This window comes from Ovis aries, chromosome 14 (genome assembly GCF_016772045.2).
Source record: "Ovis aries strain OAR_USU_Benz2616 breed Rambouillet chromosome 14, ARS-UI_Ramb_v3.0, whole genome shotgun sequence".
NCBI lineage: Eukaryota > Metazoa > Chordata > Mammalia > Artiodactyla > Bovidae > Ovis > Ovis aries.
The window spans coordinates 13,626,893-13,641,372 of record NC_056067.1 but is presented as its reverse complement, the minus strand read 5'-3'; the positions used below and the strand labels follow the sequence as shown (position 1 = coordinate 13,641,372).

The following is a 14,480-nucleotide window of genomic DNA, read 5'->3' as shown; positions in this document are numbered from 1 at the left end:
TTCCCCAGCCTCACCCAGCCCTGCCGGACTCGCGAGCGCAGGGAACCAGGAGCTTTCCTCCCCACCTCCCTGCCTCTGAGGGTCAGAGTGGGCCGGAGGGCAGCATTCTGCGTCCAAGCTGGCTGTATGCAGGGTGGTGGGGAGGGCAGCCGTTCGTGTGCTGACACTTTTACACCTGGCTGTGCGAGAGAGGCCCTTCTGCCGCTGTGGAGAACATGGGGCAGGAGAGCGAAGGGCATGTGGTCCCTTTCACTCCCATGAAGAGCAGTCCTGCCTTGCCCCACCAGGCGCCCATCTCCAGGCAGGGGACAGGATGACACTGCCCTGTAGTGACCCCATCTGCCACGCCCCTGGGAGCCCACACTGGACTGGGTAGCCCTGCAGGTATTCCTTTTATCCGCGGCAGATCCCCACTTATGAAGGCTCAGGTTGGGGGTCTGAGACCCTCTCCATATGGCCCACCGACCGCTGGTCTTGTCCCCCCATGTGGTCTTTGCCCAGATAGCTCCCTGGAGTCCAACTGTGTGTGGACAGGGAGTCCCCATGCTCTGAGACAGACTCTACACACGACATCACCTTGGATCATTCAGAGACTTTCAGCAGTTTGGAGCTTGTTTGCTTGGCTTGTGATCTGAGTAGCTATTACTGAGTGGGACTTGCCGTGTGTACCCTGGGACCCCCAAGACTGTGACCACAGGAGATGCTCTGAAGGGCAGCTTCTCCCGGGATGCATCAGCCTACACGGCCTGGTGAGCCGTGCCCATGCAGAGCAGACGTGTGCCACTTAGGGTTGTGGCCACGTGGAGAAAACGGAGGAAAGAAGGAAACCCACATGATTCTAGTGATATGTGTTATTTAACCTGGTGTCTCCAAAATGTTGTTATCTCAGCATGTAGTTGATTTTTTTTTTTAAGTATTGAGATCTTTTTAAAAAACACTTTGAAATTCCACTTTGTTTTACATTTGCTTTGAGTCTGAGTTCCGAACAGTCTTGTTGGTTAGCTGGTGACTACCGTGTCGGACAGAGCAAGGCGAGGGCACAGGGAGTTCCCCAGTGGTGGCTCTGCTGAGGGGCACTGTGGTGGCCCTGGCGGTGCAGGTGTGCGGCTCTGAGACTTGTAGTTAGGGACGACCGTACAGAGGTGACCAACCACTAACAGGAGGGGCTGGGACCAAACGGGAGCACCGTGGGGCTGGTGGACCTGGACAGGACTCTGGCCTTTGGCCCTGGAATCTCCAGGGCCCAGGGAAGCCCCCTGAGTGGAGCTGAGTGGTGGGAGCTGATCAGGTTTGCATTTTGAGAAGATGGTCCTGAGGGACAGGTGAAGGGGGACAGGGCCAGGAAGAGGTGACATCCAGACACAGGCATCTCGGAGGGCGAGGCCATGTCTAGGAGAAGCAGGCGCCCCCCAACTCTGCAGCCTGAGTCTGAGCCCCCAGGATGGGTGGAAAAGCCCCCCACCATGTCCAAAGTTCTGGGTGTTGGTAGAATGGTCTAAGGCAAGGGTGCTTACTCATGAAAAGCTGTTCTTCCCGGTGCCTGCCTTTCCCTCTGCTTGGTGGCGGAGAGGAGGGCAGGGCAGCTGCAGGGAGGTCCCTGGGAGGAGGGGAGCAGCTCGCTCCAGGGACCACCGTGGACATCAGCTTCCATGGGAGCCCTGTGTGTGAGTGTGCACGTGAGGGGGTGCACACGGGGCAGGTAAGTATGTGTGCAAGGCTGTGAAAACCAGGCAGAAGGAGGATGTGTGATCTCCCTGACTGTCCCTAGGGCAGCTGCCCAGGACACTCATAGAGGAGCCATATAACCCGTCTAGATGTCTACACTCTGATGGCTGCAGCAGTGCGTATTGTGCCGGGTCCCACCTATGCATCCCAGCCCAGCTGCACGGTGACTCCATGAGCACTTGTGAAGGGTGACCCAGCTCACGCATACACAGACAAAGACTATCCCTGAGTGCCTGTCACTACCCACAGACAAGGACTGTCCCTGGCCACCTGTCACTACCCACAGACAAGGACTGTCCCTGGCCACCTGTCACTACCCACAGACGAGGACTGTCCCTGGCCACCTGTCACTACCCACAGACGAGGACTGTCCCTGGCCACCTGTCACTACCCACAGACGAGGACTGTCCCTGGCCACCTGTCACTACCCACAGACGAGGACTGTCCCTGGCCACCTGTCACTACACACAGACGAGGACTGTCCCTGGCCACCTGTAACTACACACAGATAAGGACTGTCCCTGGCCACCTGTCACTACCCACAGACAAGGACTGTCCCTGGTCACTTGTAACTACACACAGAGGAGGACTGTCCCTGGCCACCTGTAACTACACACAGAGGAGGACTGTCCCTGGCCACCTGTCTCTGCACACAGATGAGGACTGTCCCTGGCCACCTGTCTCTGCACACAGATGAGGACTGTCCCTGGCCACCTGTCACTACACACAGAGGAGGACTGTCCCTGGCCACCTGTCACTACCCACAGACAAGGACTGTCCCAGGGCACTTGTCACCACCACCTGCATGGACTGTCCCAGGACACTTGTCAACACCATCTGCACAAGTATCCCAAGAAACCTGTCACTGCACACAGATTAGGATTGTCCCAGGACAGTTGTCACCATCTGCATGGATTGTTCCAGGATGCTTGTCATTACTATCTATAAGGACTGTCCCAGGATGCCTGTCATTACCATCTATAAGGACTGTCCCAGGATGCCTGTCACTTCACACCTGTGTGGCTTTGTCATAGGACAGCCTCATTCGGGGTGTCAGGCACCCAGGTGGAATCTCGGCCCACAGGCTCACCCTCAGCTGCAGTACACTGTGTGGTTTCTTGGAGCCTCGGTTTCCTCTCTGTTAATGTGAAAACTCCTTTTTGAAATCTCCACAATCGTGATCATTCAATCCCTGGTAAGGGACCAGCACAGCTCCTGGCCCCGCTGATCAGCATGGCCCTGGGGGCTTCAGAGTGGAGGGGACAGGTTGGGGTGGTCATGAGGTCCTGGGCCTGACCCCGCGTTCAGGAGGCTTTTCTCTGAGTCTCAAAGTGGCTGAGGTCCCTTCATTGCCGCCCAGACCTCCTTTTGGCTGATAATCCTCATGTCACACAGAACATCAGCCTAGTTAGGCTCCTGGTTCAGGAGGTTATTAGGGGAGACCATCATGAGGTTCCTCTTGGCCTCTGAAGGGTGCGCCTCTGGATGCGGGGCATGCCTTGGAAGGGAGCGGGTCACCGACCGCTAGGGCCCAGCCTCACCATCTTCCTTCCTGGGCCTGCCAGCCCAGCTGGGTTGAGGTCAGCAAGGGAGAAGCTGTCCTGCCCGCTTGTCGAGGCGGGGCCCCCAGGTGAGCAGATCGCCGCGCCTGGGAAGAGAGGCAGGACTCTTCCAGTTAGCGCTGCCGCAGGCTGGCCCCCTGTTTCTGAGGCCCGTCCATGTGGTCACATGTGTCACTGCTCTCCTTCTTTTTAATGACTGAGAGTCAGTGACTTAGATCTGCACATTTTGTGTGTCCATCATCAGTCAATGGATGCTGGGCCACTTCACCTTTGGTGAGAGTGGATAATCTGGAGTGAACCTTCCCAAGCACCTTCTTGGGTGGGTGTGTGTTTTCAGTTCTCTTGGGGTCACTCCTAGGACAGCATCTGCTGTGCTGAGCGGTCATTAGTTTAGGTCACTGTCCTCCAGGTTTCAAGGAATGAATTCACATGAAAAGCCTCCTGCCCTGGTCACCTGGCTTCCCTGCATCACGTGCCCGGGTCAGCTCGCCCCTTCCACAGGTGACCACACCCTGGCCTGGAGGTAGGGGTGGGGAGCATGCAGTTGTCCAAGTCACTGGCTGGCAGGACGCCCCGCCAGGAGCCTGAGGGTGGTTGGGACAGCAGGGCTCGTCTGCCTACAAGCTGTCCTTGTGTTTGGTTGCACAAACACACTGAATCTCGCTGGCACCTGCGTCCCAGGTCCTTGGCATGAACAAGATTCTGCACCTGTTCTCTGGTTTCATTCTCCCCACCCCCACAAACTCAGAGGAAGTAGTTTGGGGCCACCATGTGTCAACCAGAGAGGCCCCCTCCAGGGACAGAGCCAGATTGCCAGTGGCTTTGGGACCACACAGCCCTCCCTCTAAATGTTCATCCCGACCCACCCCCCTTGCTGTGTCCCCAGCACCCCAGGGACTGGAGGGTCCCTCTGCCTGTGTGTCCCGCCCCACAGCCACATGGCTCCCACCATCCTGCTCCAACCCACCTAGAAGTCCCCTCTGCTCTGAGTACCCCTCATCCTCACCCCCACCTGTGTCCCCACAGCCCTCAGCATCCCCTCTTCTTTGCACATTACCACGTTTCCTCCCCAGGAGGTCAGCTCTGTGAGGGCAAGACTTCTGTCTGTTGGCCCTGCTGCCTCAGAGCCCAGGCAGGCACCTGACACACAGGAGGCCCAGGGCGGGCAGGAACATGTGTCACCTGTGAGCGCCCCGTCTCCAGGCAGTGATGCCAGGGTCACGGCTGCAGGGACGCCCTCGCTGGGTGCTGGGAGAGCGCTGTTTGAACAGCAGGGCCCGCCTGCCTGCAAGCTGTCGCTGTATTTGGTTCCACAAACAGCTATCTCATCTGCTCTCCAGCCCTGGAGTCGGGTCATGCGTCCTGCCTTCGTGGGGGCACGGAGGGATGGACAGCCAGGGTCCTGCCTATGTGGGGCATGTAGGGAGGCAGCTGGGGTTGTGCCCGCATGGGAGCACAGAGGAGGTGGCCAGGGTTCTGCAGGGCCACTCGCTGAAACCTGACCCCACTCACTCCCAAACAAAGGCTCCTTGAGGGCCCACTCCAGGGGCAGCTCGGAGACAGGAGAGGGCACAGCCCTGACTGCCGTGGCCAGGACACCCCAAACTCCACAGCACAGACCTCCAGGTGCCGGCTCTCAGACTCTGCCCCTCCATCTGGCTGCCCAGGACTGGGAACTCCTCGTGCATAAGAAGCCCGTGTGGCAGGGCTGGAGCCCCGGTCCTGCGGTAAGAATTATGGAAGGCTTCAGGGTGGAGAGGTCAGGACAGGCCCCTGGGCACGGAGACCCCACAGAACTGGGTCTGGGGCAGAGGAGGGGAGGGCAATGGAGGTCACCCTGGGTCACCTTTGCTTCAATCTCCCCATTTGAGACGTTCCTCCCACCCCCGTGGAGCCACTAAGGAATTAGGTGTTTCCTTCCCAGCATGCCAGGGAAGCCGAGGCTTTGGGGTCGCCGCTGAGCCTGGACGGGACCAGGTTGGCACCTGGTGGTATGCCCATCCCCCATCAGCTGACACAGCTGCTGTTTCCCTGGGCATCCCGGCTGTCACCTCTCAGAGGGGCAGGGGACCAGGTAGGGAGGTCCCTGGAGAAGGATGGGTGGACCTGCCCCTCCCCCAGCCTATCTGGACACAGGGCAGAATTTGAATACCCAGGTGCTGGTGAGGGTATGTGGAATAATCATTTTCCATTTTTCTACACATCAGAAGACCATGTAGCTCTCGATGTATGGCAGAAATTCAGTTCCTCGCTCTTCCTCTGAGCTCCCTGCTGGTGGGGGTGGGGTGGTACTGATGGGAGCCACATGACCCCCAGCTGCACAGGGCCTGGGGGGCCTGCATCCTGACTCCAGAGGCATCAGCCACCACCCACAGCGCTCACATCTGCCCACCGGCGTCCCTCCCAGGATGACCCTCTTTTCCAACTGTTGTTTCCTTCCTGGATGAAGCCCAGGAGGCTGACCCCAGGGTAGGGGTCTCTGCTGCCTGGCACAGTGCATGCCCAGCGGCTGTGAGGCACCAGCTCAGAGCTGGATGACACTTAGATGAGATAAGCTGTTGATGAGAACGTAGTCGGTTTAGGCGCTTGTTCCTTTGACAAATAGCGACTGAGGGCCTGCCATGTGTCGGCCACTATTCTGGAATCCAGCAGATGGACCCGCCCTGGTGTGGCTGCTACTCTGTTTGGGGAGAGATGGACAATAATTGAAGGAAACAAGGAATGGGCAGGGCCTGGGGCTGGGAGGTTGGGCCTGTCCTTGCCAGATGCAGCTTTTCTGAGTAGGTGACATTGAGCTGAGGCCTGGAAGGGAGGCAGCCAGGGGGCCACCAGGGCACAGCCCTCTAGCATAGGGGACGGCCAGTGCAAAGGCCCTGGGGCAGGAGCATGTCTGGCACATTTGCGGGCCAGCAAGGTGGCCTTGCAGGTGGAGAGGAGAAGCACAGGTGGAGAGCAGAAGAAGTTAGGGAGGAGGGCAAGGGGATGGAGAATGGCCTGGGAGCCGCCTGTGGGCATTGAGGGCTTCAGCTAGTGGAGGTGGTGGGATAAATACTAAGGCATGAAAAAGTCAAGCATTTCCTGTGCGCCGGGGGTTTGCACTGAAGACTCATAGAGCTGATCCAATAGGCATCCTGGCTTCCCCTGAGGGTCTGCCTGATGCCCCCTCACAACTGCACGGCAGTGGCCAGTTTGTCCCTGGGGGAGATCTCCGCCCGGAACTCTGCCTTTGTGGCCAGCAGCCAAAGCCTTTGTGTGGGAGCCCAGGGTGAGGGACCCAAAACCGGTCCTGCCGTTTCGCCTGCCATTCTGTGGTGCCACCACTGGTGGGCTTGGTGCTCACTCCATCCTCCTGATTGAGCTGACCACCGGCGCTCTAGCTCCATCTGTCCCGAGGCCTGGGGAGTCCATCATGTGGGAGGAGAGGAAGGAGAGTCGCTTTTCCCCTGAACTCTGTGCTGCCTGGAGAGGGTCAGAAGATGGACATTTCATAGACCAGGAGGCCCCATGGGCATCCTGAGGGGTTTGGCAACCAAGGGGATGGAGCCGGAATAGCCCAGAACTGAGCCTGGTTGCCACTCCGGTCAAGTCTGCTGGCTCCCTGGAAGCTTGCTGTGCTGGAGAGTTGCAGGTCTGAACTGCCTGAGCTCACGCACCTGCACCACTGTGGGGTGTCCCCGGTCAAAGAGGAGAGACTGAGTCCCACACACCCTCCTCCAGCGCTGGGCACACAGAGGCTGCCCACAGCCTGTGGGTGTGGTTGGGGTGAGGCCTCTGGACACGGAGAGGTTTTCCATCCAAGGCACCAGGGCCTCCTTAGTTGTTCTGTTTTACAATAAATGTCCCTGTGAAAATATTCACACTAACTGGGCAGAAGGTATCATGTGACTTTGGGCACTCTTCTTGGCCTCTGAAGCCACCATAGTCTCCCCATTTCTCTGCCTTGGGAAGATCCCCTCAGGGGAACACAGGAGGTGAGGGCACAGCCCTGAATGAAGTGCTGTGACCCCACGTGTGCCCCAGGGCTCAGGACAGGCCTGACCGAGCCTCCCTGGGTCAGAGGGGAAACCCCAGAGGCCAGCGGTGGCCTCAGTTTTCCCTGCCGTCAAATGGGGAGATGGCCTCGGAGCTTTCTCAGAGACAAGAGGGGAGACTCCAGGCAGAGCAGGAGGATGCCACGCCCCTCTGCCAAAAACCCCAAGGCTGTTTTGACTCAGCAGGGCCCCACCCCCAGATCTCCTTGGGGTTCTGTGAGACCATGTGGTGGAATGAGTCAAAACATCCAGAAGGTTCCGCCAGGGAGGGAGGCATGGAGCCGGCTTCCCGCTCGCCTCCCCCAGAGCAGCTGCCACCGCGGCTGCACCAGCGCCGGCCCATCTGCCTGCCTTGGGCCGTCCAAGGCGGGGAGGAGGGGCTGGAAACAGACCCTCTGTCCACCAGGGACACAGCCCGTTCTCTGGGTCAGGGCTGAGGGCTGGCGGGTGAGGCTGCCGCTGTGTGATTCCACCGCTGTGTGACCCCGAGCTGGCTCCTGCCCTCTCTGTGCCCCTCAGAAGTGGCACAGTGATTCCCCCTTGGGGCTGGTGTTGCATGTGGACACTCTGAACCTTGGACTTGATTGACCAGTGGGCTGGCGGCGGTTTCTGGTTTCTGCAGGACAGCCCCTTGTTATAACTGCTGCACACGGCCTTTGTCACCTCTGATGGGGTGGGTCCTCCGTTCTCATAGCGAGGAGGCCACTGAGGTCTAAACTCCGAGGTGCAGCTCTCCCTGAGCAGATACGGCCTGCGGGGTGCAGAGTCCCTGCCCTTGACTCTGGTCATCGTGTGCCCTTGCCACAGACCTGGGGTGGGGGCTATACCTCGAGCATTCCTGTGGCCCTTTTCCTGTGGCCACCACTGTTCTGAAGTCCTGACTGGTGAGTCTGGGCTCCTCCCCACAGCTTGGCGGGCCCTCTGAACCACACAGGGCTGCCAAGGAGCCCTGGAGCTGGCTTTGCTCCTGGCTGCTTCTCAGTGAGCCCCAGGTGTGGAGACGTGGTCAGGCGGGCCAGCACGCAGCTCCCCATACCAGACCCAGCTGCCCAGCACGCTGCAGGAGCTGCTATTAGACATGTCTTATGGCTCAAAGTGGCTAAAAAGCCCCAGAGAAAATGGCCCAGAATCTGGATGACTGATGGATGTTGAAAGGGACCCCCACTGGGCAAGGCTGAGGTGCAGGCTCCCCAACAGCCTTCAGGGCAGGCCCTGACCCACACTGGCCTCGGCCTCTAGCAGCTCAGGAGACTTCCCATCTGGTGTTCAGCCTGGTGGCTTTCCTGGAAAGGGAGGCAGTGAGGGGAGCGGTGGGCAGAAGGGCTGTCAGGAAAGCCCCAATATGCTCACGCCAGTGCTGCGAGGCAGGGTGAGCAGCAACCCCCTCTTCCAGGGGAAAATGCTGAGACCAAGCCAAGAGGAGGGACTCGCTCACAGCCTATGGGCAGAAACTGGACAACACCCAACTCAAACCTGGAGGCTATGCCTGCCCCTGGTCCTTGTCTGAGAGACTGGAAATCTGGAGGGAGTGGGTAGGGTCCAGGCAGCAGGGTGAGTTCAGGCCAGACCTGTGCACATCTGCACGGTGGGGTCAGACCCACAGCCCTGCCCTTTCCAGCCATGAGCCCTGCGGTTACTGAACCTGTGAGTTCCACCTGTAACATGGGTGTAATAACATGTTTTACATTTCACTGTTACTGTTAAATAACAGGAAAGCCTCATGGGGCTGTTGGAAGGATTAAATGAGCTAATAAACTGTGTGTCACTTGGTACTTGCTGTTCCCCAGCCCTGCTCCAAGGTTGGGACAGGATTCCGGGTGGGGACTGTGAGCTGGGACCCAGCCTTGGAAGGGGTTGGCCCCTGGACTCTGGCCTGTTCATCTGTGGACTGTTGACCCATGTCTCAGAGAAGGCTGGTGCAGGCAGCCCCCTGAGCAGGTGCCCACAGGCAGTAGGAGAGGCAGACTGTTCTCTGTTCTGGAGCACTGTTTGTGAGTATGGACTGGATCCTGGTACCTCCCCATTACTCCATATGTGATGCAACTGGCAGACATGGCAAATCAATCTGCACACTCCAATGGCTGTGGCAGACATCACCAATCAATGTCAGGCACACCGTTCCCTTTGAGCCCACCTAAGGCAGTGGCATCATTCTCACAGAGATGCTCTGCTGCCTACCTCTGATGGGCCAAGTGGAAACCTACCAACCACACCAGGTGGGAAACTGAGGGCCAGCCAGCTCTGACCACCTCTGCTTCTGTAAGCCGTGTAACCTGGGAGGGAGTGGGGAGAGCATCTGTGGGAGGTGGGGGAGGGGGCACGCTAGGGCCCAGCAGCTCCAGCCCCTGGAGACAGCATGACTCCCTAGCTTGGCCTTGGTGATGTCGACAGTGCAGTAAACACATCCTGGAAGTAGGGCTCCTGCTGGGTTCAAGTCCATCCCCTCACGAAGGTTAGTGTGACCATGTGACACCTCAGAGGGTCCTCTCCCAAGCCAACCCCATGGCTAGGAATAATGACACCGCCTCTGTGAGCACCCCTGGATAAGGTTCACTCGGAGACTTATGTTCGGGCGCCTCCTGCCTGCCTGCCCTGGGCTGAGTTCAGGGAAGCAAGCAGGAGAGGGCAGAGAAATTACAAACCATGGTGAAGGCTATGGACGAGGAGTGCAGGTGAGGGGCGGGTGAAGGTGCTCCGGGGGTGCTCCTAGTCCTGGTGCTCAGGGTGCCGCCATGCAGCCTTTGTCAGAGCAGTATTCCCCTCCCCCAACCCCACGCAGGCCTTCCTGGAGGGGGTGCAGGCCTCCATCTCCAGCTGCCCCCTCCCCCAGCAAAATATGGCCAAGACATGACGGGCCCCCTTAAGGCCCCTCCTTCCTCTCCAGTGATGGGAGGGGAGTGGCTGGAGGAGGTGAGAGTGGGAAGGGGGAGGGCAGAAGGGCCTGCAGTAGGGGGCTCCTCACTCCCTAGAGTGAGCTGAGCCCCGGCCGGCCCCCATCCAGGGCCCTTGGAGGAGGTGCCCACCCGCCAGCCCCAGATCAGGGAATCCCGGCTGGCACCGCGCCACCACCTCCCTGCCACCCTCATCCACCAGGAGCCAGACACAGTCCGGATCCTTGCCAACTGGGGGGAGGGCGTGCACTCGGCTTCGCCTACTCCCAGCCATCCTTTCTGCTGCCTGCGTGTAATTAACAGAGTAATTAAAAACAGGATGAGTTAATTGGTATTCATTTATGTGGCAGATGTTTTTAATTGAGGCAGGAAACAATTTACCTGTTTACATAAACAATGGCAAAAGCAGGCTTGTAAAACACATTTTTTAAAATATTTTCCTCCCCCTTCCTAAAAAGAAGAATTGAAATCACTCGTCTCCCCTGTGCCTCCGTGTGAGAGCGGTAGGCCCCGCCCGGGAGGTGCGTGCCAAGAGGAAACATCTGCTTAAAAGGTTTGCTTCCAGAGGACTCTGTTTGCCTTATATCCAGAGGAAGGAGGTTGTTCCCAGGTTGTGGGGACACCAGCTTAGAGGGATGCCTCTCCAGGGGGTCGCCGTGGTGTCATCCCTAGGGCCCAAGGGGGCTCTGACCTCCCGGGTGGGTGGGCCAAAGCTGGGGAGACCACCCAGCAGGATGGGAGACAGGGCTGGGAAATAGCAGGGGACCCTGTCCAGCCAAGCCAGGGGCTCCCCTGGGCAGGGCGGGGGGCTTCCTTTCCACCTGCATTTGTGGCAGCTCCATGTTCCTCCATCATGTGGCCAGCTTGGGGACTGTGGTGTCCGGCCAGAAGGCCCTGTCTTCCCGGGTTGTCGACCCTTTGGCCATTGCAGGGGGTGTCCCTGGGTGGAAGAGCAGAGTCAGCCTCTTAGAGGCTCCAAGGAGGACCTCCAAGAAGCGAGTGCTCAGGGTGACTCCTGTCTATAGATTGGCACTCATTTGGCACTTGCTGTATCCCTGGCTGCTGTCTATGCTGGTTATTACTCTCTGGCTCCTGTTAACCCTGGGGATGGGGCTCATATCCCCATTTCACAGGTGAGGAGCCCGAGGCCGGACTGGGCATACAGCCTGCAGGTCTCGTCAGAAGAACTCGTAGTTTGTGGAGCTGACGTGTAGGCGCCGTGGCTGCCCTTTCCTCGCAAGTACATGCACCGAGTGTTATATTCATATGGAAATATCTAGAGGGGTCCGTAGACCCATCAACAGTGGCTACCATGGGTGGGGGCTGGGCGGTTGGGAGCATGCCTTTCCTGTGTGACCAAAACCCCGAGCTGGGCCAGCTGCCATGCTCACCACAGGACACGTCGCCGACTCTGAAAGTAGGAAATAGTGGGGTTCCAGGAGTTGTATGAGGTGACAGGGGTGAAGCACATGGCCCGTGGAACCCAACAAATGTACAGATAGCTCTCTGCAGTGAAAACAAACTGTGTGGGACCCCAGAGGCTCCTGGCCTCCCCTGCAGGGGAGGGTCTGGGCCGTGCCGTTGGGGTGACATACGATTGGAATTTCTGGAACATTTCGATGGTTCCTGGGGGCAAGAATATGGATTGTTTGGAATCCTTCAGGGAGAAGGGCCCTGGGAAGATGGCACCCAGAGCTTGGCACCCAGAGCTCCGCACCCAGGACTCGAGAGAAGCTGGGGCATAGTGTTCTCCTTCCACACTGCCAGGCCTCTCTGGCATCGCTGTGGTTTCAGTCATAAGAGTAACCGCAGGTATCTGAGGTGAGCAGTAGACAGAGTCGCTGCAGCCAGAGGGGCCGGTGGTGTTCTCAGGAGCTTCCGGCCTGCACCAGTGCTGTGTGACCTCAGGTGCAGACCTCAACCTCTCTGAGCATCCGGGAAGGGAGGCAGTGATGGTCTCCCCAGTGTTGTGAGCTTCGACTACAATTATGATAATGACGTAAATGTAAACACCCCTACAGCCTCCCCTCCCACCTTTACCAAGTTCTCTGCCAAAAGAGGCGCAAGTTTTTCAAGGGCCCCAGCCTCGCCCATGAAGACAGAGGCAGGAGGATGGGAGGGTCTGGGGCCCTGCAGTGATGAAGTCTCTCCTGGGCCAGTCTTGGTCCCTTGGTATGCGGGCTGGGAGGGCCCTGGGCAGGGCCTTCCATGTCCAGGAACTGAGAGCATAGAAGAGAGGTTGGGTGTCTCTGGGCATCTCGCCAGATCCACGAGGGTCCCGCAGTGCACACCAAGACACACCATGTCGGGCTGACACTCATCACAGCTGAGCCAAACCAGCTCTCAGGTCATCCTTATGAAAGTGGGGCGTGAGAGTCAGAGATACCTCTGGTCCCCTGAGCAAAGCCTTCCCAGACCACCTCTTCAGCTCCAACCTCAAACCTGCTCCAGCTGGTACCCGTTACCACTTGGGGTCCCTCCGGCATATGGACAGCATCCTGCATTGATGTCTCCTGTCATGGGTCACTGGGGCCTTCACAGGCCGTGCGTACCGAGGGTGGCGGTTCTGTGGCTTGGGGCTGGTGGAAGGATCATCTCGTTCTCAGGGATGTGCTCAGAGGGGCATGTATGTGGGGTGAGCCGCCAGCCCTAAATACTGCTTAGAGTTCGCAGGAGCAGCGCAATGAGTTTATATTTTGGCAACATTCCTCTGGGGAGTTCAAGGTGACATGCAGCCAATCTGCATGCTTTCCAACAATGAAAATACTCTGGGACTCAGCTGATACTTAATCAGCCTTCTGTGGTGCCTCAATGCCAGCAGGGGAACCCCTAACCATGCGGCCTGGGTCTCCAGAGCCCCCAGTCTCCCCAGTCGCCGCCCACATTCGTGCATGGAGTTCCCGCTGCCCTGACTTCCCCAAGCTGTGCCTCTGGCCAGACGCCCTTCCTGGCTTCAAGCGTGCATGCAGGTGCAGGTTCCCCTCCTCTCAGGAGGCTCCCTGGCTCCTGAGCACCCAATCCAGATGTGTGAGCACCGGCGCGGGACTTTCCACTTCATGCGAATCTGAGCCCCGATTGGCCTCAGAGGCGTCCTCGCCGAGCAGTTCCTTGAGTTTTGTCAATTCCTTCTTGAAAACAAGTGATCTGGACGAGTGTATCTGTTAAGTGAAACTTTGTAGTTGTCTGTCTTGGTCAGAGTTGGGGTGGGCACAGTGCTGATGGGCAGCAGGCAGTTTAAGAATAAATCAGGAATTACTTTAAAAGTGCTGCTGGTACAAGAGGCAGGCAGGGAGGAGGGGGTCCTGCTGCCCCTCCCCAGGGGCAGTTTCTGTTTCCTTCTAGAGACACTCTGTACATATCAGATCATCTTGTATTCCAGGGGCTCCTGCGGTCTTTTTTGGGGTCACACCCCTCCCCCAGGAAATGCGCTTGCCCACACTCTGCCCTGCGTTGCCACAACCCCTTGGGGGACACGTCTTCTGTTCACACTAAGGGTAGGTGGTCCTTGGCTCTAGGAGGACTTCCCCTCAACCCCCATCTGCTGGGGTGCCTCCTGGAGTCTCAGGGTCCCCCGTCCCTCACACCCCTGCCAGGTGTGTATGTGAGCAAAGCAGAGAGCTAGCTTAACAGGCACTGGCCTGATCCTGACAGTGACGTCGGCCCGAGTGTACACTTGAGGAGACTCAGAGGAGGAAGCCTGGCCAAGGCCACCCGAGTGATGAGGCCGCAGCTGGACTCAGGCCTGCCGGACCCCAAAGCTGGGCTTTCCCCACTACTGCTCGACTTCGTGGGCTGGCCTGTGTGTCTGCCACTGAGCCCCAGGAGGGGGCTCTGCATCATGCTTCAGTCAGGATGTCACCCCCCCCACTCATCCACCTACCCATCCACCATCCACCCTCCTCCCGCTCAGCCACGCACGACTCTGTCCACATGCCCACGCCCCTCAAGCCCACCCAGGCTCCACCGTGTTTCTCGTCACAGCCCATTCACACTTGCTGGGTGTGCCAGCCTGCAGCTGAGCCATGCCCCCTTGGTGGCAGGTGTGCATGGGAGGACAGGAGAGGACCCTGGAGTGCTGGGCCCAGGTGCTGGGAGAGGGGGGGGGGCCCTCCCCTCCACTGGCACCCCCACACACACACACACATGGCGGGCGGCCCAGATGGCGGGTGCCCCCCCAGCTCTCGGGAGCTGCTCTTGGCAGCGTAGCCCCAGCAGCTGGGTGAGGAATGTGCTCCCTCCATGCGCCAGCCGCGGGGCGAGCAGGGGACATC

The 14,480-nt window shown here is 58.7% G+C and overlaps 1 protein-coding gene across 5 annotated transcripts in view; it reads left to right on the top strand.

The window, feature by feature from the left end:
• The window catches only part of CBFA2T3 (CBFA2/RUNX1 partner transcriptional co-repressor 3), an 81,472-nt gene that overhangs the window by 30,719 nt on the left and 36,273 nt on the right, over positions 1-14,480 (top strand). The window lies entirely within an intron of this gene.